Here is a 27,662-nt window from a genome sequence, read left to right on the forward strand (position 1 = left end):
GAGGATTCTACAAGAGGCAGTGGTAGGGGCAGCATTCTTGGTGTTTTACTCGATATTGTGGTTTCCTGAAGCTGCTCAGAGTGCTTTTCTGGCAGGTAAATGAACTGAAGGCAAATGAGGTGATTGCTGGTGTGTGAAGGAAGTCATATGTGTCAGCATTGCTGTTTAGTTGTGGTCTAACTGCATTTGGAGAAAGCCTCATATTACACTCAGGAATGTGAACTAGTTATTGTAAAGAAAAAAAGACTATTTGTTTTTGTTTTGAAGCAGGTAGTAGATGCATGGAAGTCCTTGCCAGCAGTGATTTACAGTCAGAAGCCTACAAGAATTCAGTGAGAGCTGACTTGGACAAGTACTTGGAGAAGTGATTTGTTGAGGGTTACTAAACAGACGCTTCACATACTGCTTGTGAAATGTGATTAAGTACTTGGAGGCTTGGAGAGTACTCAGGGGATGTATCTTACTGTGGATGCCCACATGGGCCAAGAGGAAGTCAGTGCAAGGTGCCCGTGACTTGGTAGAGCAGGTGGGAGGCTCGACTGAGCTAGATGGAACATTTGGCTGAAGCAGTGTCTCCTTACGATCTGTTTCTCTTCATCTTTCGGCTGCTGTCAGGAAACACTGTAGAAATGCAGTTCAGGCATGCCAAACTATCCTTTCTGTGCTTGCTGCTTATTTCTTCCTTTTTCTCCTTTGCACTTATTATAATCTTGCTGTTTCTTCTCTGTGCCCGGCCTCGAGAGAAGGCCTGGACCCCAGAGTCCCCAGGTTCCAATTTTTTTTTTGCCGAGTCTCCATAGCCTTTCCATGCCTGTTACTGTGTGCATGGAGAAACGGGGCTGCAGCAGCTGAAGGATCATCTCCAGCTAAGACTCTTTGCAGCAGTCCTTCTGGTAAGGAAGGCAAAAGGGGTTTCCAGAGGGTTTGACGCAAATGATACTCGATAATAGCAGTATGGGAAATGAGTGTGGGTGTGGGGCGTAACGACGGAGGAGGTTTGCTGAATTTTTGCCACTGTTTCCTTTATTCTGATGCTTCCTACTGTGCTTTCTATCTAATGTTGTTTCATTGTCATGGACTGAATGATTTAACACTGATAGCTGGCTAAAAGCTGCCCTAAGATAAACTTTATACTCATTATTTTACAAATTTTGCCACTTAGGCAGTATGTTCTCAGTTTAATGCTGGACTGGGCTGAGATGGGTGACTGTGTCCTCAGAAGCTGCTGCAAGGTAAGAGGCATGTGTTGAGGAGCTTGGCCACCTCTGTCCCTGCCACCAGATACCCAGTTCAAAGCTGAATCTCGGTAGCCAGTGGTTTCAGGGATGCAGATCAGGCATTGCCCCTTGGCTCATCTTCTGAGCGGCAAAGGGAAAAGTAATACAGGGGAGCAGCGGGACCAGCTCAGTCTCTCACCCGGTTTCAGGTATGGTTCTCTCCTCTCAGCCCCCGACACCCACTGGAAGGACTGAGACTGTGACCTTCTCTTCCAGCCCCTTCACAAAATCACAGAATGATTTAGGCTGGAAAAAAACCTGGGAACATCGAATCCAACCCATGAACACCATCCTGTCAACCAGACCACTGAGTGACACGGTCAGTCTTTTCTTAAAACACCTCCAGGGACCGTGACTGCACCGCCTCCCTGGGCAGCCCATTCTAATGTCTAACCGCCCTTTCTGTGGAAAAATTCTTCCTCACGCCCGACCTGAACCTCCCATCACAGTTCTGGATGATGCCCTCTAGTCCTGTCGCTGGTTGCCTGGGAGAGGAGGTGGGCCCCCCACCTGGCTCAGCCTCCTCCCGTGGTTGTAGAAAGTGATAAGGTCACCCTTGAGCCTCCTCTCTCCAGGCTGAACATCCCCGGCTCCCCCAGCCGCTCTTCCCAGGCCATGCGCTCCGCACCTTCCCCGGACACGCTGCCCTTCATCCTTCCCGCTTCCCCCTTCCCCCTTCCCGCTCGCTCCCCGGGCGGGGGGCGGCTCTGCCGGCGCAGCTGGCAGGAAGGCCCGGCGCGGGCAGGGAGGGAAGGGGAAGAGGCGGGGCCTGGAGCCCAGCAGTGTCAATAATACAATAGGGCTCTTGTGCGGCCGCCGCCGCCGGAGGAGGAGCGGGCCGGGCCGCGGGCAGCAGGGCGGGAGCCGCCGCCGGCCAGAGCCCGGGCGGGCGGGCGGGGGCGATGCGCGCCGGCGCGGGACGGCACAGGCAGCACCCGCAGCAGGAGCCGCCGCCGCGGCGGGAGCGCCAGCCCTGACGGCCGCGGCCGCCCACGGCAGCGACCGAGGCAGGAGGAGGAGGAGGAGGCGGCGGCGCGCCGGGCCGGGCCGGCGGCGGGAGGTGAGCGCGGCCCGGGCTGCCCGCATGGAGGCGGGGCGGGGGGCGGGCGCCGGGGCCGCCGCGCCGGGCCTGTGCGGGGGAGGCGCCGGGCCTGCGGCGGCGGCGTTTGGCGCCAAGGCCGGGCAGGAGGCAGCGGCGGCGGGCGCGGGGAGGCATCGGGCGCCGCGGGTACGTGGGCACCGGCGGGGAGCGCGGAGCCGCGCCGGGGGCGGCCCGTCCGTCCGGGGTGGGCGCTGCGGCCCCGGCCGCGTCCGGAGGGAAAAGTTGCGGCGGCTCCGGAGCCGGGCGGGCGCTGCGCCCGCGGGGACCGGCGGGGGCCGGCGGGGGCCGGGCGACCCCCGGCCAAGCGCCCTTTTGTTCGGCGCAGCCCGGAGGGGCGGCGAGCCGGCGGTGCCCGGGCCGGCGGGGCCCTGCGGAGCGCGGCTGGGCGTGGCTGGCGGGCGGGCAGACAGACAGACAGACAGCCGGGCGCTTGTCCGCCGCCGAGCACCGCTCCGCCGGTATGTCGAGGAACTTGCTAGAACTGAGTTTGACAATGAAGCGCTAGCGCAGCCCGCCCGGCCGCGCCGCCGAGGTAAGTTTTCTCCTGAGCGGCGGGGGCGGATGGCGCCTCCGTGCCCCCTGTGCTGGAGGCAGAGGAGCGGCAAGGTCCCGGCTTCACTTCTCCGGGTCAAACCTTCCTCCTTTGCGTGCTGTTCTCCTTAGTGCTGTTCATCTTCCTGCAAAGGCATGGCTTCCGCGACCGGCATGGTTAGCGGCTGGAGATGGGGAAAAAGTATCATTGCAAATAATAATGGGATGGTTGATGGGAGAATTTGGTACAGGGCACCCCAAAATGCATCTTAACAGGCAAATAAACGCCACTTTTTTCTGTCTTTTAACTAGAGTTATTTTATAAAAAGCATTTGTAGTTACTTGAGGAGTTCAGCTATTGTTTGCAAATTGTTATAATGAGTAGCTATGTATTTTTATTAAAACATCATTAAATTTGCAGTGTACTTCAAAGCCCTATGGCTTTTTTTCATGTTCAGGAGAAAAGGGATGCTGAAGATAACATTCAAGTGTGATTAGAAAGCCTTCAATTACTGCACACTAGATACTTGAAAGCTGTTGTGCCTCTCTATTATTGTAAAAGAGCCTTTGCACTGAAACTGAAAGATTTAGAGGAATGTATTTTGTCCTGATGCTTGCAAGATGCTTAATCAGCAGCCGATTTTTTACATCAGGTTGGTGCTTGTTGTGGGCTGTTGTGTAGAGCATCTTAAGCACGCTTGCTCATCTCTACACAGTGAGACTGCATCTTAGTGATGGTTAGAGAGCTGGCTTGAAAATGTGAGAGCCTTGGGCCGAAAAGGTCGACCTGGATGAAGGCACGTTTGCATAACTTTCAAGCTTCCCACAGAGTTCCTTAAGAAGACATCGGAAAAATCTTTACCTGCACTTACCAATGGGAGAAAATGCACTTTGAAGTCTCTTTAGTTAAGAATGTACCTTTTCAAAGTAAAAGTAAATTAGTACTTTTAGGATCTAAAGTTTGTTTTTCTTTTTTTAACTGAACTTCTGACCTCTTTTCAGACTAGACATGACATGCCCGGTTTTTATTGCAGAGAGGAGGAGAAGAAAGCTTTATTTGCAAAACTTGGACTTTAGATGCAGTAAAAGTAATCAAAATAGCAGAACTGTTTCTGTTACCTGTCCCTGCTTCGATGTTTCCTCTTTCTGAGTTCCTTTTACAGAGCAAGCCTCCCTCCCCCAGCGGGAAAAATTCCTGAGGTGGGCCCGACTGTAGGTCTTTTTTTGTTATATTTGCCTTATGTACATGTAGCAGATACCCACAAAGGTTTGCTAGAGAGCTGATCTAGGAACATGTGCAGTGCATTTATTGGCAAGGATGCGTGTTCATTTGGGATCTCGTTAAAACCATGAAAATCCACTGTAAATGTAAGAACCTGGGATAGATAGAGAGATCTCAGTGAGTGTTAGAATAAACCCAGCTGTTTTCTTCTCTGCATTTCTGCAGACTTCCTCTCAACGGCGGAAGATCAGGAAGTTTGTGTTTGGGATTTATTGGGATAACTTGGATTGTTGTGGGCCTTTTGATTTTTAGTATATACATACTTTTCATAGACCTGGATGATTTGCTTGTGGAGAAGAATTTATATGATGTCTTCTTATCTACAACTGAGTATTATTTTTACCTGTACAACTTTACATGTATATACACATGGACAGAGACACGTGTGCATGGTCACTGTTGTATCTACCACGTGCTGAACGCCGTAGAGCATTTTCCCCAAGAGCTTGCTGCAGCTGGCCTGGGAGATGTCTTGACTGGTGACCTCAGCTCCTGGCTAGTGTGTTGGCAAGTCCAAGGCCATGGTGAAAATGGTTGGATTTGTTAGACCTGATGGGGAGAAGTGAAGCTATACCCTGTATGAGATGACTTGAGTTTGAAACACTCCTACAGTGTTCCCTATGATCTATTTAGGTCGCTTGTTTCAATCTTTGTAATTAATTTCTGACCATCATGCCCCAGTGAGTGAGAAGCAGGGCATAGTGCCTGCATATTTTTGGTTAGCTTGGCAAGACATGGGATGCATCTGGAGAAGGAATGTCCACCCATTTCTGAAGTGCATCTTTTATCATCCATGGATGGAAATGTCATGTAATCATCTGTTTCTGTGGTTTGTCTTTCTCCTTTAGTCCCTAGAAGTCTCCTTCAGAAGTTGGTATGTGCTTTGGGGGGCTGTTACTTGAATGGGTTTGATGGTGCAGTGTTATGCACACTCTTCAGAAAATACTGGGCAATTTCATAGCAAAGAATGTTGTATTCAACCAAAATTTAAAAGTTAATATTCTATTAAGTATAGGTATCATTCTCTCAATGAATTTTATAACCAAAAATTTACTGTTTTGTCTAGATCAGTAGCAATGTTGTGTTTTGATTGGTGACTTCTTTTGTTATGGACCGAAATGAACTGAACCAAAACTTGCTGTTTGCACACGCTACTTAATCTCTCCACTCCCACAGTTTTTGTGGGAGCTATAGATAAGGGGACTCCGGGGCTTTTGAATTTTATGGAGAGGGGAACCTCTGAAATTGTGTGGTGTTTCTCTTTTCTGAAGATTTGAAGTGCCTATCATGCTCAAGGCTTCATGTAATTGGAGATATAAATACAATTTTTACATACTTTACTTAAAATGGAAACTAACAAGTTAATAATAGCTCTTATTGGGGATATTTATGTAATGGAAGCCAACAGATGCTATTTGCATTTTGAAGAGCTGATGTACAAAATGTTATGTCAAGGCCCTGGCAGGTTTTGTGCTGGCGGAGGCTGGGTCAGGTGGGAGTGAGAGATGCTGGAGATCTGGAGGACTTTATGGCAGCTCTGAAAAGTGAGATAACTGTATGAAATTTTGCATTTTAGCACATAGCTTATTTTAATCTAATGCTGCTAATAAAAAGAGCAGATTTGGTTTGAGAATTGATTTATTCTATATTTATTCATGTTAAATGATCAATTACATCTGTCACTTTAAAAGTACTTTTCTTTATGCTATTTTCTAGCCACAACTGCACCTGTGATGTTCAGAACACCTAAAAATTGTGTCTATAGATACTACTTTTATTGGTACTTCAACTTATTTTGACTACAAGAAGGTATCTGGCAAATAAATTTTAGAAATGTAATGTGACGAATTGGGTGTTGCCTTCTGTAGAAAGATGCCGATGTAATTACCAAGCACCTCCCTGTTTCCCTGGGCTGTTCACTCTTTCATATTAATTTGCTTCCAAGTTACCCTTTTCTAGGTGACATCTGAACTTTTCCAACATTTAATATCTTAGTGTGTAGGAGATCAAGAATTTGGGGATTAGAGCAGTCTGGGATGCATGATCTTGGACCTAAGGAAAGCTCCTGCATTTGTAGAGCTGTAATGCAGGCGTTACAGGATTTAAAGAATGGAAGAGACCCAGAGCTGTGGGCATGACTGCGGAGGCTCCACTGGCACTTGCTTAGTCGCCCTCTTCAGAGAAGCAGGAGAAGGTGGGAGGATAAGCTCGTGACTGCTGATGCTATTTGTTATAACTTTCTCCTGGATTAAATACTGGGATGCTTGCCTTAGCATGTTAAACTTTGAAAACTTTAGAGTGCTTTTCTTCTTCAAAGTACACCTGTTACAGCATTAGATTAAAGTGCTGTGTTTCTTGACTATTGAATTGAATAGTGAACATATCGTGTCGTTAATGCCTCTTTGTGTTTTAATTAGAGCTCTAGGAGATGCTAAGAAACAGGTTTATACACATGCCTGACTGGTTGCTAAACTGAATATGCTTGTCACACAGTCTTGAGGGAATTCTGTATTATTTTGCTAATCTACTGTTCTGGGCTTCCCCCAGCTCCCTTTCTTTCTTTTTTCCTTTTTTTCCCACCTTGCTCTAAAAAGTTCTTGCTCAAATATTTTCTGAGGGTCTATCTTATCTGCTTAAAGCTCCTGACTGTTGATAGCCTTTGCTGGTGAAAGGCTCAGGCTCTTGCTCATGTCCTAGGGAGCAGTTTCATGCCTGCACAAGTTGTTTGGTGCACAGCAAGTCCAACAGCTTCTGTGCGTTAGCGCAGTGCGGTGGGTGAGCAGAGGCTGGTGTGCCTGAGGTCCTCTCCAGAGGGAGAGGTGATACCCCACACACAAGGTGCTGCAAAGTGAAACAACTGACCAGGAACATTGGTTGGAAGTAGTTAATTTTGTGTGACTCTGTTGTGAAGTTTTCCAAGCTGTGTTTAATATTTTCAAGTAGTTCTTATTTTGGAATGTGCTGTTGGATTGATGACAGAATAGTGAGAGGAGAACTGCATAGGAGAACGTGTGCCTTTAATTGTGCTGTATAGTTTGTGACGTAATATTGAATGACTGAAATTTTTTAAATCTGGGGATAAATTATGGATTTACTACAAGTGTTAGACAAGGGTTACAGTAACATGACTGTTCACAAGCCCTTGAAAACCATAACTAAACTATGATCTTTCATTCATACCACTTAAAAATGTAAGTCTTGGTTTAATGGATCAGACAGTTTTTAAATAACGCTTCCTCTATAGACTGTGGTGGTATTGAGAAAATTAGTATTTTTAGCGTGCAGCTATTTAAATCTTCCCCTACATATCAAGTATAGCAGAATAAAATGGTAATATTTTCTATCTGCTGACATCAGAAAACCTGATATCTTGAACCACTGGATACACAAGTGTATAGGAGAAATGTGTACCCTGTCAAGGGAGGAAACAGATGTCCCTAGGGGGACTCCTTGTGTTGTTTAATTCTCTTTTTTGTTTGTTTTGCTTTTAATTGCTTGTATTTATTTAACATTCTCTCAGTGTTAATCTGCAGGTTTTCATATCAAAGTCCTCAAGTACAGGACTCGTCATAGGAAATAGTGCCCATGTCCTGCCCAGGTTTTGGCTTTAGCAAGAAGCCAAGCCAACCAAAGACCTGGTGGAGCTGAAATACTCAGTATGTGAGTGTGCTAGAGACACACAGGAAAATGTTAGGCTCAGCAATTATCTGGCCAGGAGGAGCCTCAGCAGAGAGGTAGGACTAGTACCTCTCCCACTTTTATTAATACTTGGATAGAAAGAGCAGTAGCAAAGTGGTGCTCCTCTTCCTCCTTTCATACTAATTGACTCTTTTCCCAGCAGGAGAATAGTGACTGAAATAGTGATAACGAGTGATTACTCTGCAGTGCAATGTAAACTTGTTAGATGCTGTTTGATAGGAGGGAGGGAAAAAACCGCTCATTTCAGGCACAGATAACAGCTTTTTATGTTAGCTTTTTGTTTGTTTTGTTGTTTTTTTTTTTTTTCCCTAAACTGCTGACTGGAGCACTGAAAAAGGAAGGGGTACTGGTTGTCAGCGTTGCTGCTATGCCTTGACAGCCTTAACCTTGTTTGGGGGAGGTCTAGCAACTCTGAGGCTTGGGCCTAATTCAAGAGCAGCTGTGTTCTTTTACAAAAATCAAATTGCCTGTCATTTAAGTAATTGAAAGGGAGATACTTAAACCTGATAATGAAGTTGCAGTCTTCCTTACGTTGACAATGTAATCATTTCCATTGTAGCATGAAATGAACAATCTTAAGAAGTAAGTGAAGCATTTTGCTTGACAAATTTGAACTTGCAGCTCTGCAACAGAATGTGCTAAGAGTGAGGGAGGAACCAAAAGTAGGTCTTAATATAAGGTACATGTTATGAGCAACAATATTGTAATGGCTATTGGCATACCTAGGAAGTATAACAGATACTAATTTTCTTCACTTTCTTTGGTTAGTGCTTGTTCACTTTTTTGGGCCAAAAAAGAAAAGTATGAAAAAATCCATGGGATGAAATAATTCCGTATTTTTATATAAATGCAAATGATGCATAATGATTTTGTATGCCCTTGGCAACTGGTATCCATAAATTCAGGTGTTTTAATTTTGATTCTTGTAGTTTTGTACTTTTTATTGTATCATACTTTAATTTCTAGTGATATTTTATGAAAATTGTGGAAATTGTTCTTTATTCAATTATTTTTCAGTTGCCTAAGTTTGCTGAAGTTAGTAGTAAACGTATTTTTGATCCAAATACTTAAGTGTACAGCTAGTGTACAAAGCATTTACTTAAAATGGCAACTGAATGAGATTTTGCCAGTGACTGGCAGGTTACATTCATGTGTGTTTCTGCAGTTTTGATAGAGATCTGACTTGACTTATTTGGTTGTGTACACCTATACAGAGACAGAATATCTGTGCTATAATACTGTAGAAAATGGGACTCTACACTGAGCTTCATGAAAGAGGAGGTTAAACTTTGTTTCCGTACTTAGTATTCTTAATACTCTTTCCTCCGTTGCCTAAAACGGAATACATGTGGATCTGATGCATGATGTTTTCATTTTTCTTCCTCTGTAAATGCCATAAAACTTCAGAAGGTGGAACATAAGTTGTTAGAAAGCTTACACTCCTGCCAGTCAGCTCAGTATCAGTCAGAGCCCTGTGATTCCCATTATGTGAATTAATCTGGTTTAAGTGCTGTTTTAGGTCCTTTGTTTGGCATCTTCTATGTACTTGTTCTGGATTTTCAGAAGCCTCTGTATGTAGCAGCAAACAGGGATGTACATTAATTTAGGTTACTAAAGTCTAGTAGCTTTTGCAGGTGCCATTCTCTTTTTAAGATTATTGAACTACTTTCTGTGTTCACTTCTGTGTGCTTGACTTCTGTATTTGAATCAATCCATTTTTGAAGTATGAATGGGTTAAGAGTTGGAAATAAATTCTGAAGAAACTTAGAAAAAGGAAAAAGTAATGCCTCAATGGCAGATGAAAACTTGAACGTGGTTTGTAGTTCTTACTTCTCTTTCAGCCATCTGTGTCTTTGATGCCTTTGTAGTCTCCCTTTAGCTGTCCCTCCTTTTTTTTGACTTAACTTTCCAACTTTTTCCTTGGTATTGGAGAAAACAGTGTTTCCAGTGAATATCTCACAGTCTCCTTGAAACCTTATAAATCATTGAGGTAAAATTAAATTTGTCTCCTGTACCGGACTACACACAGTATGAACTTCCAGATTATTTGCAGTCAACCTGAAAGTATTTTGGGAGACTTGTTGGTTTGGCTTTTTTTGGTGTAAGTTTGCTCAGTCTGATAAAGGGGGCCTTTTCCTTCACCAGTGTTTTTTTCTGAGGTTTTATTTTTTGTGGCTGGTATGTTTGTGGGGATTTACATATGTGTATGTACAAAAGCATCATGCACTGCACATTCAAGTTGTGTTTTTAAAAATTCATTAAAAGAAGCATTTGTGATATAAAGCTTTTTTCCTGGTGAATGTTGGTATTTGTGTGATAACTATTCAGCTAGTGTTTAACAAAAACCCTTCTGTGTTATGCCAGTACATAGATAAATTCTGCTTGGTTAAGGAAGTTAAATCTGTATGTTTGACTTAAACACACATCAGCAATTGTATTTACTTGGGTGCAGATAATAGGAGTGTTTCAAAGCAAACTTGCTTTTATATAGGGAGGAGGAACTGCTAGAAAAAGTGAGGCAGCGGCAAAGCATTGGTTTAGTGGAGTAACTTTTAAAACATTTAAATATTTCGTGGTTACTTGTATCAAACCCTTTTTAACCATTTGCTACCTTATTATAATTTTGTCAAAATGCTTTTTTTTCTTTCCCCCTGTAAATAATTTTAGGGACTCTACCCTAAGATCATTCTATCAAAGAAGCCAGCTTTCATAATGCTTTGAAGGTGTTGCTCTGGTGTAACTCTTATAATGATCCGACTGGTCATGTACACCTAATTCTGAAGTGACATTAGTGTCAGTCTTTGCACAAGGGCTGTACCAGTTGAGTCAGCTTCACTCCTGTACCAGATTCCTTTGGCCATAACAAAGTGTCTTTAGATCTATCTTTTAAAGTTTTTTATGACACAATAGGGTACTCTATGGCACCTCTGCCTGTTTGTGGTCTCTTCTAGGTTCATAGGGATTTAGTCAGTCAGAATTGTGGATTTAACTGGATGATGGCAACGCTCAAAGGAGAAGAAGTTCAGCTCCATTGTTAACTTCTGCTTTTGAGCTTCCCAGGTCTGGCAGGATTATAAAGGTTTTTGTACTTCAGGTAAGCAGAAGTAATGTAAAACTCTTACAAGAGCAAACCTATTAAGGCCAGTTTTCTCTTTTATTTATTTATTTTTAAATGCCAGTGTATTGTGAAGGGCAGTGTTGCCTGCTGTCCTTCTTGGAACTGGTGGAAGCCCATCCGTAATGATGTGAGTGGGAGACTATCCAAGTCTAGTTTTATCCCTTGTTAAACAGTATCAGAAGTTTTGCCTCCATAAAGGTAACAGTTTTGTATAGTGGAAGTCTTATGTTAATAAACTACAAGAAATCAGAAAGATCTAAATATTTTAGACAATTCTGTTAAAGGTTTTTCCTTTTGACTGTAAGTTTTTCTGACCATGAGTGCTTTAAAAAAAGAATAGTTTTCTTTCATTACAACTTGGTCTTGCAATCCTCCACCCTTCCCAAATATATTTGCATCAGAAATTTAAAGAAGAAATAAACTCAGTTTTGTCATTTAGAAATTCTGCTCACAAATTCGTCAGATAAATGTTTTGCTAATTTCTGGCTTTATTTTGGCGCTGGCTTTAATTGCCATTGACTCCACCAAGACCAAAGTTTCCCTGCTTGTTCCTCAGAGCTTGTCATGTGTTTTGTCTAACTGAGTGGGAATGACTTTGGAAAAGGATTGACACGAGTTTCTCCTTCATAGCAGTAAAAAAAAAAAAAAAAAAAAAAGAAGTCCAACATAACCCTTTCAAACCATTTAAGATCATCTTCAAGGAAGAAGGCATATTTGGTTGCTGCTATGGGATTTGCAGCCACAGAGGCTGAAGCTGATGAAGTCTTGTTTACTGTGTTCTAGTGTCTGCTGCTTCATTAATCATCATTTGATTGTGCTCCAAGCCTTGTGTTTTTGTGGTCTAAGTGCAAAGCTTGGGTGCTTTATTTATTTATGCAGTTTCTTTGCAGGGGAAGGTGACAGTTTGGGTGCTGGGGTGATGTTTGACCATGAAAGAACAAAGCTTTCCTTATGAAAAATCACAAATACCAATGTCCCAGGTTTCATAAAGGATGTCAGAAGTACTTTAAATCACTCTGATAAGCAAGTGAAATTAACAGTTACCTTTTTCTTGCTCTCTTTTTTTTTTTCCTCTGGGAGCTGTCATTCAGTTAAATACTGACTAAATGGTTTTATGTGAGTATTCTTAGTACTGAGCTGTTTATGAGGGTTATTTTTCTGTGGCCACTGAGACCCCCCTTAAGGGCCAGGAAATATTTTGTATATCTACGCTGCTCTTAACTCAAATTCCATATAGCCTGAGCAGTTGAAGAAACTCGAAAGCATGTGCTTTGTAGCTTTTCTGAATCCTTGTGTTGTACACTGGTGAGCATCACAACTTAATGTATCCAGAAAAGGAGACAAAATCTTTTCTTGCTGTCATCCAGTTGTTAGATAACGTTCCTCCTGTAATCCAGGCATAAATTATTTTCAATCATTTTGTTTGTAGTTTCCTTTTTTTCCCTATTTGCATTGGCTAGGATTGAAACAGAGGCTCAACAGGTTCATTTGTTGTGTAAAAGCGAGTGGTGGTTTGAGCCAGGGGCTCCTCCTGACACTCTCCAGCAACTGGTAATTGGTCATCCTGCAAGTAGATGGTTGAAGCAAAATACCACAACATAGATAAGAAATGCTTGCACAGTGTGGTCTTCCTGTGAAGTGATGGGAATGACAGTAGATGCTTAAGTGCTGTAGGTAGGCAGCAGCAGTTGTGCAATGGAAGAGGTTTGAGGAAAAGGGAGAAAGCACTAGGGCAGACTCTTGATGGACAGGAGAGGAGGGCTGGGAAGACGGGGTGAAAAATAAGGACAGCCTTTGCAGATGTGGCAACTGCTGACACCTTGTGTGATGTTGAATTTGATGCCTGAAGAGTGCATGTGAGGAGAGGAGGAAGAAAAGTCCAAGCATGTATCTGGTTCCTGAAGGTATCCATTTACAGGGCTGCAAATCAGTAGTTGAATCTGTGAGAAGAGAGATTCTTGGCATCATTCCCTACTTGATGTGTGAGCTGGCTGTCCTGAACATGCTAGGCACTTTGAATCCCACTGTAAAGACCTTTCCATTTGCTGCATGGGGATTTAAAACCTTGTGGGGTTTGCTGTTTCTTGTTCTGGAGCTCTAGCTTGAATGCAGTGAGGTGCACAGTTTGGTATTACTTTGGTCCGAAGTTTAAGTAAGTCCTTTCATATTTCATATTGTCATTGTGTGGAGGATCTGCACACTGCTTTTAGCATTTGTGACTCTTGTGTGTGTGGTGGCGTCATGGGACTTGCTGTGTAGAATATGGAAGTGGCATAGTTGTGCCATCAGAAACATAGCATCTGTTATCTTACCATACTTTAGAGATTCTCAGACTTAAATAGTTTTATTTTTTATTTTAAGATCTCCACTAAAGGTCCCTAATTTTGTACAAATATAGTTGCATTAAGTAATAGAACTTGGCTATGGAAAAAAAGATGCTTCTAGGTCATCTAGATTATTGCTTCTGCAATGTTTGTTTGAACCTCCCTTCAGAAAATAGCATGGAACAGTACTGCCATCACTCAGCTACAGGAAAAGCACACAAGCACATCTGTTAAGTACAGGAGGTAAAAGTCGAATGAGGTGGGTTGATAATTAAAATCCAACTGGCCAACATGTGGCTGTGGCTAATAGCAGGACATGTAATGTTCTCCTTCCTCAAGAACTGCATCTATTTTGTTTTGCTCCAGATCCTCCTAAAGAGCTTGTTTTTGCTGCTCTGTGGCTCATAGAGCTGTTTTCAAGTTCTGAATAGTAGGTAGTGCCAAAATACTTTTGTTGTTTCTGCCTGTACCCCATTCCAGACTTTGTGCATCAGGAAGCCTCCTGCCAGTTTTCGATGTTTTTATCTTAGTTTAGATCTTGTACTGCAGCCTTCTGCCTCATGCATTTGTCTTGTCTTTCTGCTACATTCCTCTGCCTTGAGGTGTGTCCTGCTGCAGAGAATACCTGCTCTTCAGAGAGAGATGCATCTTGCACCAGGCTGAAGTAACACATCTCCCTAGTATTTCATCCCACAAAAGAGGAGCAGGGATCTGAGCTGCTGTGCACTAACTGTCCTTGCATGCCACTGTACACCATAGCATCTGTCAGGGATTTGTATATGTGTGTGTGTGTATATATATGTCTGTAATATATATATATATATATGTCCCTCAGTTTCTGATGTAGGGAAGAGGGATGGAATGGTGGAATAGCTGCCTGGGATTACTTTGCTCTCTCTAGCATGCAGCAGTAAGTTCTGTGGAGTAGCTGATGTAGTAGTAGCACAGTACTTGCTTCTCCACAGCACCATGTCTGCATGGTGAGGTCCAGTCTTCAGTGCAGACAGTCCCAACAAACCACTTTGTGCAGTGCTCTTTATACTCAAGTCCCGTTTATTGTTGCCTTGCCCTCCGGCTGGGTTGAGAAGAGCTGAGCTCTGCGGAGCATGTTGTGTTGGCAGCACAGCAACCAGGACTCTTGTCCAATCTTTGTTTAAACGTCAAGAGCTACAGCCTCTAGTGCTCCCCTGGGGACATGGGTCAGCAGTTCTGACTCTCAGGATGTTTCCTTAATGCTAAGCCTAAGCTTTTTTGTTTTTTCTTTCTTGAATTTCATTTAAATGAATTTCTTAAAAATTATTTCATTACATTTCATCTCCTACAGACCCAGGTTTTTGTTTGACTAATGCTGATCTACCTGTACATGAAGGATGTAAACAACTTTGCATTTTAAAGTAGGTGTTTGTTTATGTCGTTCTTAGTAGTTTTTTCCCTGTAAGGGCAGTTTTTTCAGCCTGACTCAGTTTCTTGCATGTATATGTTACTTATGTTGTGTAATAATTATTTTCAAGTAATCGATAAGATGTTTCCAGTGTTTTGCAGAATGGTTGGCACTACACACAAGCTAAATAACTGCTGTGTTGGGTCACCATCTGAGTGCCTGGGGCCCAGCACTTCAGAGCATTTCATAAAATGTCTTGATGTTACTTGTTACTTGCTTTATGAAACCTATCCTTCTAGACATCTTGCTGCATTGTTTGTCTGAAAGTGGGGTAAGCCACTGTGGGAAATTGTTTTTCCAGCAAGTTTTAATTGGTTGCTGGGAATTACTAAATCAGCGGCTCTTATTAAGAATAGTCTTGTTGCTGCATAGAGGTGTCATGAAATAGTTTTGTGACAGTGGAAAGAAGTGAAGGTGGTAGAGAGTTGCAGGCTTTACTAAATGCTTTCAGTGTCTCTGATCTGCCTTAAGGTGAGATGGGCTATCTTTAGATTTTTACAATGAAATTGTGAATTTATACTGAATTACTTTGTTGGCTAAGCCAATGTGGAAGAGAAATAAAAATAGAGAAGCTGCAGAGTACTCACGGTAGTCAGGACTGTTTAGAAGCTTGTGAAGAAGAAGAATAAACAACACATCAGTTTACTACAAGCAAAATCCAACACTGTTTGCTATAAAGATTTTGTAGGGATTTTACAAGACTTTTCTTAAAGCTTACTGGCTCTTTCTTTTCTACCTCTAATCCCTGTAGGATAAGTATTGCCTGGAAATAGCTCTTCAGTTAAATATGATGGATACTGTGTTGGTATTTGGATACTTGTTCTGTTATGATTTTTCAGAACTATAAGGGAAAGAGTACCATTACCTTTCTGCTTCATACTATATTTATAATCTCAAAAACTACTGGCTTTATTTCTTTTGCTGTCTTGTAGTATTAAATTTTTGATCTGCCTTTTGTAAGAGGTCTTTGTGGCATTTACTGGTAGTCCATGGAGATCTGTCTGTATGTGCTAGATATCTAAAACAGTCTGTAAAAAATCCCATGAAATCATAAAATTATTTTCTAATACCTTTCCCACCTAAGATGTGTTATATCCCTGTGATTATTTATGGAGGATATGTGAAACAACCCAAGACCAGCTTTCTAATTTAGCTTTGAAACTTCAAATCTTTGAGGTAGGAATTGCACAATATTTATCAGGCAGTCAATATTACCTGAAGCTAGCTAAGGAAGCATGGATTAGCTGAAATGCTCACAGGAATGTTTGTAGCTCCTGAGAAAACTGAGAGGATAATTGCTAATTAGTTTCAAGCGAGACAGGTGAATTAATATTTGCAATTAATGATGTGGGTGAAGGAATGAGGACTCTGTTCATTCAATACCTGAATCGAGCTGGGTGGAGCTGCGTGCCTACTTGAGAAGATGCTTTGAACTCAGAGTTACTTAGATTGGAGGAGTCTGGAAGGAGGGGTTGGATGGGGCTGAGCAGGGCATAGAGGGGCAGCTCTGTGGTATAAAGGTTTGGCTGCATGCCTGCAGGCTGGGAGCAGTGGGCCCCAGCAACAGTAACTGCTCACAGCCAGGATTTGAGAAAACAGTCGTGCTATTGCAAAAGCAAATGCACTGGAGTTTATATGTAGGATTGCTATCTGCAACTCATGACAGTAAAGGATATTTTTCTATCAAAAGAGAATAGCACTTTCTGTGTAGAGAAGGATCCAGGTAGGAGACTTTGTTCAGGACATCACAGCTTCATACTGGTTTTCTGTGCCAGCCCTGGAAAGGGTGGTGGACAGCAGCAACTAGAAGAATCAGAAATGTAGATGATGTCCTATAAGCAGACATTATTTAGTCTGGAGAAAAGACAAGGACCTATTAACAAGAGAGTTAAGTTGGTGTTCAAACTGTGTCTAGAAGGAATAGATGAAATCATCAGGTCCAGTGCTGGGAGAGACCTGGTAAAGACTTGAGCAGCATGGGGAAAGGTGTGCTTAAAGTGCTTGGACAAACTTTCTTCACACAGCATGGAAGGGGCTCTCCTGGAGAGGCTGAGGAGCCTCTGTTACGCAGAGTCTGAGTTCTTGGTCCTACCTGGCTGTCCTTTTTCAGCACCCTGGCAGGTCTTTTTTCTGTGACCATCTCTGTTTTTGCAAATGGCAGTGCAGTATGTGGGATGGTTGACGAGAAAAGCGTGAAGCTCTATTTTCAACCAGTCAAATTCTTGTTTTGGTGGTTTGGCTGTTGGTAAGCACTGTGGTAAATTACACAGAGAGAGATGGTATAACAGTAGTGATAACTACCAAAATAGATCTGTGTTCCAAGTGGCCTTCTGTTGTTTTAAGTTGTATTTTAAGAAATAAATCTTGCTTTTTTCCCTGGTGATGCTTAGTTTTCAGGCAGTATTTATAAAAAGCTACTGTGCATTTCTAAGTTTGTTTTCTGTGTCTACACTGTCCTTTTGTTCCTATATTTTTTTTTCTGTTCCTTCATGCCACAATTTCTGTTTCTGGCCCATTACTTTTTCAAATGCTCCTGGGAAGTAGGGGTTAAGTCTGTTGGCAGTCTGGAGGAGAGGGTGAATATCTCCTGTGCATTCTTTTCCCTGTTCCTGAACTTGCTGCTCACAGGGAGGTAGGCATTCTTCCATTTTTTTTTAAATCTATTGGGGAAGAACCCTCTGATCATTAATTTGAGGTGACTTAATTTAGTATTTCTCAATCAATATGTTAAGACAGCTTTTAAAACAAGGAGGGGAAATTAGTATTTTGTGGGGGAAACTGTATCATCCCATTTTGTATATTTGTTCATGGTTGTGAAATAAATAAAGTTGGGACTGAAGGTTATGACTGTATACTGTAAGGATTAGAGAAAGAAAAAAATTTTAGTTGAACCTTCCAGTACTTCAGAGTTCATCTTGGCATTTGGCTGAGCAAATAAATGTGTTTTTAATGAAGAGTTCAAAAATATATTAGTTTTTGTAGTTCAGCTGGGAGGCAAAAGCTGTGGTTTTGTTCACACTTAAAAGTTGTAGGCTGTGTTGCATTTTAATGGTGCCATTTGAGTTGCCACAACCAGGGCTTTGCTTGTGTTTCTATGGAAAACTTATATTAAATGAGTTCAATTGGGACATTAAAGAATTATCCCATAATGAAATATGTCATAAGAAAAATTCATTCAAAGTCATGTTTGGAAAATTTAGCCAGCCATTTGTTAATTATTTACTTTTTTTTCTTCACTTGCCCTCCCTCCTCCAGTGCATTTTGTGGGTGAGGTTCTTGGCATTTCTTAGCTGGAGGGTAGAGGCAGAGTACCATGAGGGGTAGTAATAGGCAGAGCAGCAGTAGGCTGTTGAAGCCAGCCCTGTGGTCACCCCCACTCTCTGTGTGCCAGGTGTTCCTGCTGCCCCTGAGCTGGGTCCTTCTGAATTGGGGGAGGCTCCTGCACCGACTCTGTGGATTGCTTCGGGCCATCTGTGTGGTGGTGGAAGAGTGTGTCTGCTTATCTGAAGTTAAAAACCCGACCCACATAGTGTGATTCATGTTTCAACAACCTTGGCTCTGGTGCTGCTTTGATCTACAGATCTTCTTGTGTTGCTCAAAGTTAATTGCTTAATGTGGGGTATAGCCGGAGAATGTCAGGAAGATGGGAAGAGGAAGATTAAAAAAAAAAAAAAACCCAAAAAACCCAATCCAAACCAACCAAGCACCTCTGCTGCCCCCCCCCCCAAAAAAAACCCCGAAAACAAAACAACACCCAAAAACCCCAAACCAAACAAAAAACCCCACAAAAACCAAAAACCCCCAAACAAAACAAACCAAAAAAACCCCACCAAATACACAAAGACAAAAAATGCCCAAAGGTGAAACTTTAAATCGAAGAGAATTAGTAGAGCCAAAAATTTCAAAATTTTGCATAGTCAGCATATAGGAGCTGCAATATATTATATGTTCCCCTTCTCTTCCTCACCCCCCAGATTGTAAGGAACTGTTTTCCTTTGATGCCACAGCCTAAGTTGAGCAACAATAGTTGTAATGAGTAATGGGATCTGTGCCACTCCTCAGTGGATGGGTGGTTGTATCTTTTTCTTGTGCTCCAGATGGGTGGAGGAGCGCAGATGTTAGAGCATGGTGCTGACATTTTAGCCATAAACTGCCTTATTTCAGTTGTAAAACCACTGTCATATCCCCTTTTTTAATTCTTTTTGTTCTGGCAGGGTATGCAGTTATCGCTTCCTTAGTTTTTACTTGCATTTTTGCTCTCTAATACTTTCCTCCACAGCTCTTAGCTGTCCTGTTTTTGTTAACTTTTTGCTCCAAGGCATGGGGTGGACTGCTGACATCTCTGAGGAGCGCTGCAGCTCATCTGTTGGGTGTGTTTGCCATGTGCATTACAATAGGGCACAAAACATACATGTGCATGATCCTGCAGGAGGGGAATGTGAGCAGTTGGTGGAGGGAAAAATTCCTCTATTCCCATATTTAATATTGCTCGAGGCTCAGGACTAGATTAAAAAGGGCGAGTAAGCAGAATCCCTGCCAGGATAGCAAAGCTATTCGAGATTGTCAAGGAGAGGATGGAGGAATGTTGTGAGGAATTAAATCAGGAGCCACATGGAGCTTTGCCTCTATGCTTATTTTGTTTGCCCTCCTATGAATTTCTAAGCATGCGTGGTTCATAGAAGACCCTCTTGAATGAAGAAAGCATCAGTGTATAAGGAGAAATCAACACCTTAAGCCAGCTGAATAAGTGTGTATCTGTCTGAATGTGTTTGTTGAAGAGTTTTTATTCCCAAAACAGCATAGAGAAGATACTAATTAAAATTTCATTTTGTTGCTATTAGTAAAGTTGGTTCTCATTTATTTTAAGAGGATAGCAAAATCAACTTTGAGAATATTCTTATAATTATTCTTATAATGTTTTTAGCTGTAGTACTTACTGCATTTCTATCACAGTATGTGCACATATAGCTGATACCTTTAAATTTTCCACATATCGAATGAGAATTGTGGAATTTAAAGCTTTATATTCTGGGCATATTGTTTGCTTGGGAAAGTTGCAATGAAAATATAATACAACCTTCACTTACTTGCCAAAAATTAAATTGTAGCTCAAACATAAAATGCCTGATGTCACTCCTACTACCTAAAAGCACTCCTTTCATTTTTTTAGGAGCTTGTGATGTCATCAGCTGAAGTGAAAACATCTACCTCATGACCTGGCATGTAAGTGAAGGAGGAGCTGGTACTTATAAATAAATAAATAAATATGTGTGTGTTGGTGTTTACAATGTGTAAATTGAATCTATATACCTTCAACTTTCAGATATCACCTTTTGAATGAAAGCTTTCTGAATTTTAAAGGAATATAAGGTCTTTTAAAGGGGAGGAAGTCATAAAAGAAGCTGTTAACAGTAACATTTCAGCCTGCAGGACTCCTTAATAATCTCAGTTAAAATCTGTCTTGTGTATCCCATAATGCTTGAAATGCTGGTAGGCATAGATGGAATAATTTTATCTTACCTCAGTATTTACGTGTGCTGCTTCTACTCCTTTTTATTTTGTGCTTCTTTTCTGAAGATAAATTCTGATAGTTATGATGAATGCATACTATACAGGGTGATACCCTTCCTAAAATTAAATACCGTGCTTTTTTGTGCAGAAGATTTAGATTCTTGATATACTCAAGATTCTTCATAGTGAACTTTCTGCAGCTTTGTGACACTTCTATTTTATTCCCTTAAGTAAGCAAAAATATTTCAATCCTCTGCAGAGGCATTTTTAGATTTTTTTTTTTTCTGCCCACTCTGCTTTTCTTTTATGTTGCTTAGAGGATTAAAGTGCAGTCAGTGCTTTGAGGGGCCAATGTCAGTGGTGAGCTGAGTGTTCCTAATTGGTGCCAACACCTGTCCCTCATTATGAAGCCTTGTTCAAGCTGTCCGGTGAACCGAGGTAACCGGTCTCCCTTGTATGTCTCTAATGTGATTATAAAGCCCTCTCCTCATGCAAGTTTTATTACTTATTCAACTTTTGGACTGATGTGGAAAGTGAAGCTAAGCTGAGCCATTTGGCTGGCTACCAAAGATCATAAGGAGTGGCAAAGAGAAGGGATTCACTCATCTCAATTTCAAGAATTTTAGTTCAAAGCTTGCTTCTGTTTTGACTGTTTAAATTTGTAAAAAAGCGGGGCGAGGGGGGGGACTGCTTTTTTGGAGTTTTTTTTTTTTAAGTTTTCAACGTCAAATACTCTGAATTTAGAGACCAGATCTACAGACTCCAGCTGAGCTGTGAACATCTGAGTGCAGCTGCTATTGTGCATAACCCATTGATTTTCTGCAAATAGAGCTTTGGCCTTGACTACTCTTGCACCATGGCTTTGTCTTCGAGGGGTCAGGGCTTAGCAATTCTGTTCTACACAAAACCAGCATTAGCCTCTCCTCCCACCTGATTCTGTGCTGTTAGCAGGGCTGCGCTGCATTGTGCTTTGCCATTGCGGTTGGAAAAGAAGCTCAGACAGATTTTACCGATGAAATGAGTGGCTCAGATGAGATAGATCACCACCACATTTGGGCTTTACAGGCAAAAATTTAAGCATGGTTATGTTTTTCTAAATAGTTTAAACGGGTTTTTAAGCATTTAGCTTGTAGAATTCAAGCATGCAGCAATACAATGATGGCTAAAGGTTTTGACTTATTTCCTTATGAGGGAGGAGAGAGACAGAATAGCTTCAGATGTGTATCTTGGAAAGGTTTGAGATAATAAACCTGTAAGAATCACATGAGAACACTGTTAGTTATCCAGATTTGGCAAACTGTAAGAAAATGAAGTGGGTTCTTAAACTTAAGGCATAGAATTGGAAGTCTCGTTGTTAAAGGGATTGAATCTCTACAGAATAGAAGAGAATCCAAAAGAAAATCCCTAGTGGATAGGACTCTAAGGTGGATGTATACTAAATTTGTACAACTGTTTATTTGATTTTTCCTTTAAAAAAATTAAAAATCAACAACTCAAGTACACTGAAATGATCTAATCTTTTACTTAATAATTTTGACCAGGATAGTTCCATGAACAGCAATCAACAAACTTTAAGGGCAACAGTATGTCAAGTGTCAGAATCTCTGTTGGTTGTGCTTATCATACGCAAAATCTTATTTGATAAACATACTCATTTCAATATTTATCACAGCCTTATAGATGCCCATCTGATCTGTAGTCCACAGAGGTCAGGTTAGGAAGCGATGAATTAAAAAACAATGAAATCCATAGCACAGAGAGGAATTAATGGGTTATGAGTGTGTGTGGTTTCAGATGATTTACCTTACTCAGTTAGGCCAGTTGCTGTCTCAGATAATGGTTGGCAGTGGACACCTAGGGGAAAAAGGCATTTTCAATTCTATTGACTGTTTCTTGTAAAATTTTGATTTTGGGATTTCCAGCAGATTGACATGACACTATGTTTAATAGCCCTTGTTCTCCATTTTGCCTAATTTTCTTCAATCGGTTTGCTTTTCAATCTCTGCAATATGCCATAGCATGGAGCTTCTCAAAGTCGTTTTGTACATAATGACTTTTTTTTTTCTTCACCCAATTACTATCTCTTGAAGTTTCTTCTGTAACTTTTTGTTTTCCTTGTCTCATCCTGGGCCATGAGAAGCTGTGAGTAGTCAATTCATTGTTTCTTCTCTTTGCCACTTAAAACAGTTCTCCCCTCTTCTGCATCCTTCTTCTATGGATAGTCTCAGTCTTGTTTCCTCTTTTACCCTGAAGCCATGACAAACTTTCCTTAGAGCTATAGTTGGGAGTTGACATTCTGCAAGTACTTCTCCAATGGTGTTGAGGGAGCTAGAAGATACTGCCTTGCACTTAGCCCAAATGAGTGATCCACTAAGGTTGCTCATCCATAAAGCTCTCTCTGTTGCTGTGTGGGTATAGCAAATGAAACCAGACAGGCTCGTGTCAGTGCTTGTCACTGCTGCTCTTGGGCCTCCCCAGAAGGATGCCTCTCTTGCATCAATGTGCTGTTCTCCTCCTGCAGTAGTTTGCTACAGGTGATTTGAGAATGTTCAAGTACCGTATTTTTGAAGACATTCAATTAATGTGTGTGTTTTCATCTTCTTCAGACCTAGAAGCGTCTCACAGGTGTTGTGGCGTGGCTGTGTATGTATTAAATGGAAACCATAGTCGATGTTGGGATAGGCCAGCAGTGCTCTGCCTCAGCAGCAGGGATGTCTGAGGGAGCAGCTGCACATGCCTGATCTGTGATCTGCTCTGAGCTCACAGCTTCTGTGTGAACAGCCAGTCACTAGGTGTTGCAGAGCTGAGGAGGTGGATGGCCAGAGTCTGGGGTGGCTTTATTCTGCCCCAGTCCAAGTGCAGGCTTGATTGTGCCTTCTCTCCTTTGCAGAGCCCCTGGTAACTGGTACAGCTGCAGTCTGCCTCAAGTCCTGCAGAGAAGGCAGCTTCTTTACAGGTCCATGAAACCTCCCTGACCGGGTGGAGTTGCATGTACAAAACATCCTAGCTGCAGGTTTTGCATTGCATCATGGAGTCTTAAGGGTGATGATGCTGTAAAGGTGGTTTTGTTTGTTTTGTTCAGTTTCACAGTTGTACTTTCAGTTGGAACTTCTTTTCTCTTCCTGTTTCTCAGCAGAGATTTCAGTACTGCTCTTGACAGCGTGGGATTCAATTGCAGCAGCTGCAGCATCCTGTAGCTCTTACCATGTGAATAAACATGTGGTGAAACACCTTCCACTTCCATGGCTTGTAGGCATTTCCATTCTTGCCAGCACAGGAGTACGGAGTGGACAAGAGACCTGCATTGCCTCATACATTGGCAGTTTTGGAGGGTCAGCTGTGATAGTTCTTTGTCACAGAGTGTTCTCCTCTACTTTCAGAGTCCACCCCTTCAAGTCCCAATGTTCTTTGCAATCAACCCTATGGGTTGGCACCTTTTCTCCTGTGCCAAAAAAGCCACCTGCATCAGCTCAGCTTCAGTGCAGCTTGAGAAGGACGTATTTTCTCCTAGGAACAGTAGGAAGTGGTGGTCTAATCTTACTTGTTGAAATCTTGCTTATTTCCACAGGACAGAAGAGGAAGGAGGAATTTAGAGGACTGTTAATGGTCAGTCCTGATCAGTATGTCCCCTCATTAAAAAATATAAAAGTACTTTGGCTTCAACTTGGCCATTTGAAGAGAAATTGAATCTTATGTGGTTTTCAGGATGCATCTCTTGACTGCTTTCCCAAACAAGATGTGACATTTTTGAAACCTTGGACAAATAGAATCATCCTTTCCTCTTTTCAGGATAGCATCAGCTCCAGTGGACAGGTCTGTTATTTATTTAGCCATCGCTGCAGCTCATGTTATGACAGAGAAAAATACTTTTTTTGCCTCTACTTTGTACATAAAAATGGACAAGCATCACTTGACCACAGCATCTCTTTCATAGTGTTTTTTCCCCATCTCAGTTTGGTGATATAGAGAAACCTGGAATGGTATTTATTTTTATAAATCTATTTTAAATCTCTTTGACTAAAAGACCCTCTGTATCCTTTAATGTGTTGTATATTACAGATTGTAGTACATGACATTAATTTATTTGACCAGACATTAAAACTAATTTTAAATCTCTAGTTATTAAGACAGATCTTTTTGTCTGTTTAAAAGGTTTTTTAAACTAAAAAGTATTTTAAGAAACCTTACAGTAAATGTTTTCTCGTACTATGATGTTTTGACATAGAGGACCAAAATAATAATGCAATTGCATATATACATGTTGTGTGAAATGCTAGAAAATGTAGTAGAATGTTAGTATTCAACCAGAGATTTGAAATATTCCAAATACTACTTAGAGTTCTGGCTGTGACAGTACTTTCCTTTAATTGTTCCTATCCAATGATCCTCTCAGTGCCCTCTTCTTACCTGAGGAAAACTTTAGCATGCAGATTGTTTATTTCAACTTCTAATGACAGCCATTTCTTGTCAGATCAACCTAAAGTTTCTTGCAGGAAAAATGTTTGTGTTCTTACATTCTTTGAGTAGGGTATAAAGATGCATATTAATGCTTTCTGCCTTTTACAATCCTTTGGGTTTTGTTGGTGGTGCAAAATTTTGCAGTGAAGTGGTTAGCCTCTTCAAAGCATTATAAGTAAAAAAAAAAATGAGTCAAAACAGATAAAATATTTAATGCAGAGTGCTGTTGTTGATTATTTTATTTGAGATTTGAAAAGAACAAAGCAAGAACAGTGAAACCCACTTTAATATATTTATTAGCAAGTACAAAAATTTAAATTATTATTTTAAGTAAGTGTTTTGTAGGATATAAGAACTTTTGCCTATGCTATTAATAGAAAAGTTGTTTTTCATAATCCCAAATAGTGCATGCATTTCTAGATCCTTCCTTCTTTGACAGTATTTCCTGCCTATGACCCTAGCTGCAATACTAGGTCCACCTGTATTTTGTCATGAAAGCATGCATTAATACAGCTGAAGAACAGAAAAAGATACAAGTGGGCAACTGCTGGCAGCGTCAGGCAGATGAGGCAAAGGGAGGCTTCACTTAAACTAGTTAATACTGGTTATTTCTTAATTTTCAATTAAGTGGTGACACTTCTCTGGGGTTTTTTTTGTCCCCATCTCCCCCTCCCCTGCAAGTTTCATCACTGTGCCACACCAGAACAATACTTAGTGCATCGCAGGGATTTTTCTGATCTTTCTTCTGTTTGTTTCCACATGTACATCAGCAGGAAGGGCAGTGAGTGGCAAGGTCACAGAGTATGCACTTGGGAGACCTGGATGCAGCTGCCTGCTGATGCCCGAGGCTCCGGCATGATGTACGGCTGCTCTGCGCTGCAGCTCTGAAATGTCAGGGCTTTCAGTGCTTGCTTAATATGAGCTTATCATGAGGGTAGATATGGTGAAGACTGAAAAACACTTAGAGCCAAGGTAACGTGAATCATACCAGTTCTTAAAATAGAAAGCCCAGCTAAGCGCTCAGAGGTTTTTCTGCTCAGTCATATTGGTGTGTGCATATAAATGTGTGCTGCTCCTGTTTCTCACCAGAGCTTGGCAAGCCCGTGACTGCAGTCTCCTTGCAGATACAGGGCATGTGGCTGTCTTCGAGTATCAAACCTCCTGGGCAGACAGCCCCTTGTTTTCCTGGCTTAGCATAAGGTGTGATGACCATTTTTAGTAGCAGTGCATCCACATCAGTCTTTCTTCAAAGCAGATGTCCTTAGCTTCATTTAGTAAGTGGGCTTTGTAGGGTTTTCTTTTCTTCTTTTGCCCCTTGGTTCTTGAATGTCTTAGTGTTAAGACAACTCAGGTATGTGTTTTCTTTTGAGGAAGCCCTGTAAAACAAGCAGAACATGATCAATAACTTCTCTCTCTCTAATCTGCTCTCTTCCAAGCAGATGAGCTTCCTGAGCATGAGTAACTGGGGTAGGTGCTTTTCCATGGCACTTGGTGCAGGTGCAGTTAGAGGGCTTTATGTGAGCTGGCCCCTGCCTCCTTGGCATTTCCTTCAGGGATCAATTAACTGCTGTGTTGTTTCCAACAGCCTGACAAGAGACAGTTTATGTGATGCTGAGCAGAGGAAGTGAGAGCTGTAGTGGCATCCCTCTGTTGACAATGTCCTGCTGGCCACCTCAGCAGGTGGTGTTTGTGTGTTCAGTATCACTGTGACTTTCCCGTTGGGAACTTGTTCCTCATTTCATTGTGCTGGGGACTTCCTTGCTCCCCCAGGGAGGGGCTTACAGCAACGAGATGCACCTGGCTGGGGTGGGCAGGCACAGTACCCTGCTGAGGGCCATGACTCCCTTTCCTGAGGGATGTACCCTCATTTTAGCCTTCCCTGCCTGGGCGTGATGCCAGGAGGAGAGTAAGAGGAGCTGAGAAGTGGGTTTGAGAAGTGTTCAACGGGCTGCAGCCACACTTCAAGCATGTAAGTGTGGCTATCCCAGGCGGCACCAGACTGGTTGTGGTTCTAGGGAAGGAAATTATTTGTTTCTTTTTTATTTTATCTTAAAAACAGACTTGCATTCAAATGCAATATGATGTTTTGAAGGAAATAATTTTGTGTGTCCAAATCTCTGCTGCTGTTTTAGGAAAATGATAGTCCTGTTAATAAACAGCTGGTATAAAACCTTGTTCTGTTCAGGAGCACAAAATTGATGATGAGGACTGAAGCAGAGTGTAGCTCAGAACCACGTACACAGTGGTGTATTTGCTTGAATTAATGACAGTCCGGTGTTTATTTTTGTTTTCACTCTGCCCAGATCAGTATTGTCTTCAGGATGCTAATGGTAAAATTCCGTGTTTAATGGACAGAAATATTTCCATGTCAGCCTGGCCCAGCTGGCTGTTCTGTGTACAGGCCAACATGTGTAGCTTGCCTCAAAGATGAAAATAAGGGTGCTCAGTCACTGCTGCGTGTCAGGAAAGCACTGGGAAGACAGTGCAGTTTAATTTCTTGGTAGCCTCTTGGAGAGTTTCTGCTAAGGTAATGGTGGCACTGCACATGTTGCTGGTGATTTGGTCTTCTGAGGATTTCTGTTTTTTCACAAGCTGCTTGGTGTGAGGCAATTCAGAAGGCCTCTGGTGTAAATCTGCTCCCCTGCCCTCGCAGTGGGTCAATGCATAGATGTGGTACCAGAAATTAAAACCTGTACTTCTGTTTTCAAGGTAGGAAAGGTATTTGGGGTGTGCTGTATTATATTTTGTCATCAAAGCATGTTATTAATATGAAGTAGCATTTGTTACCCTCTTTTTACATTTGGAAAGCAAAGTGGTTGTTAAGTACTTTGCACTAGACTGAATGATGGATCATCATGATAGGAGGGCACATGAAATGATGTCACGGTTCCCTTTTAGCCCATAATCCATGGTGAATGT

At 42.0% G+C, this 27,662-nt stretch overlaps 1 protein-coding gene across 4 annotated transcripts in view; it reads left to right on the forward strand.

Moving 5' to 3' along the window:
- The first annotated feature begins 2,294 nt into the window (after positions 1–2,294).
- Positions 2,295–27,662, forward strand: part of JADE3 (jade family PHD finger 3) — a 63,640-nt gene continuing 38,272 nt past the window's right edge. The window contains exons 1-2 of one of the 4 annotated variants that reach the window (XM_083855919.1): positions 2,295–2,337; positions 19,945–19,997. The gene's annotated coding sequence lies outside the window, so the exon portion shown is untranslated. Of the gene's footprint in view, positions 2,338–2,465; positions 2,506–10,933; positions 10,986–19,944; positions 19,998–27,662 lie in introns of those variants that run through there. The other 3 variants (XM_083855920.1, XM_083855922.1, XM_083855921.1) reach the window with 3 other exon arrangements.

The sequence above is a fragment of the Zosterops lateralis genome (assembly GCF_965231275.1).
Source record: "Zosterops lateralis genome assembly, chromosome: 2".
NCBI classification, from domain to species: Eukaryota; Metazoa; Chordata; class Aves; order Passeriformes; family Zosteropidae; genus Zosterops; species Zosterops lateralis.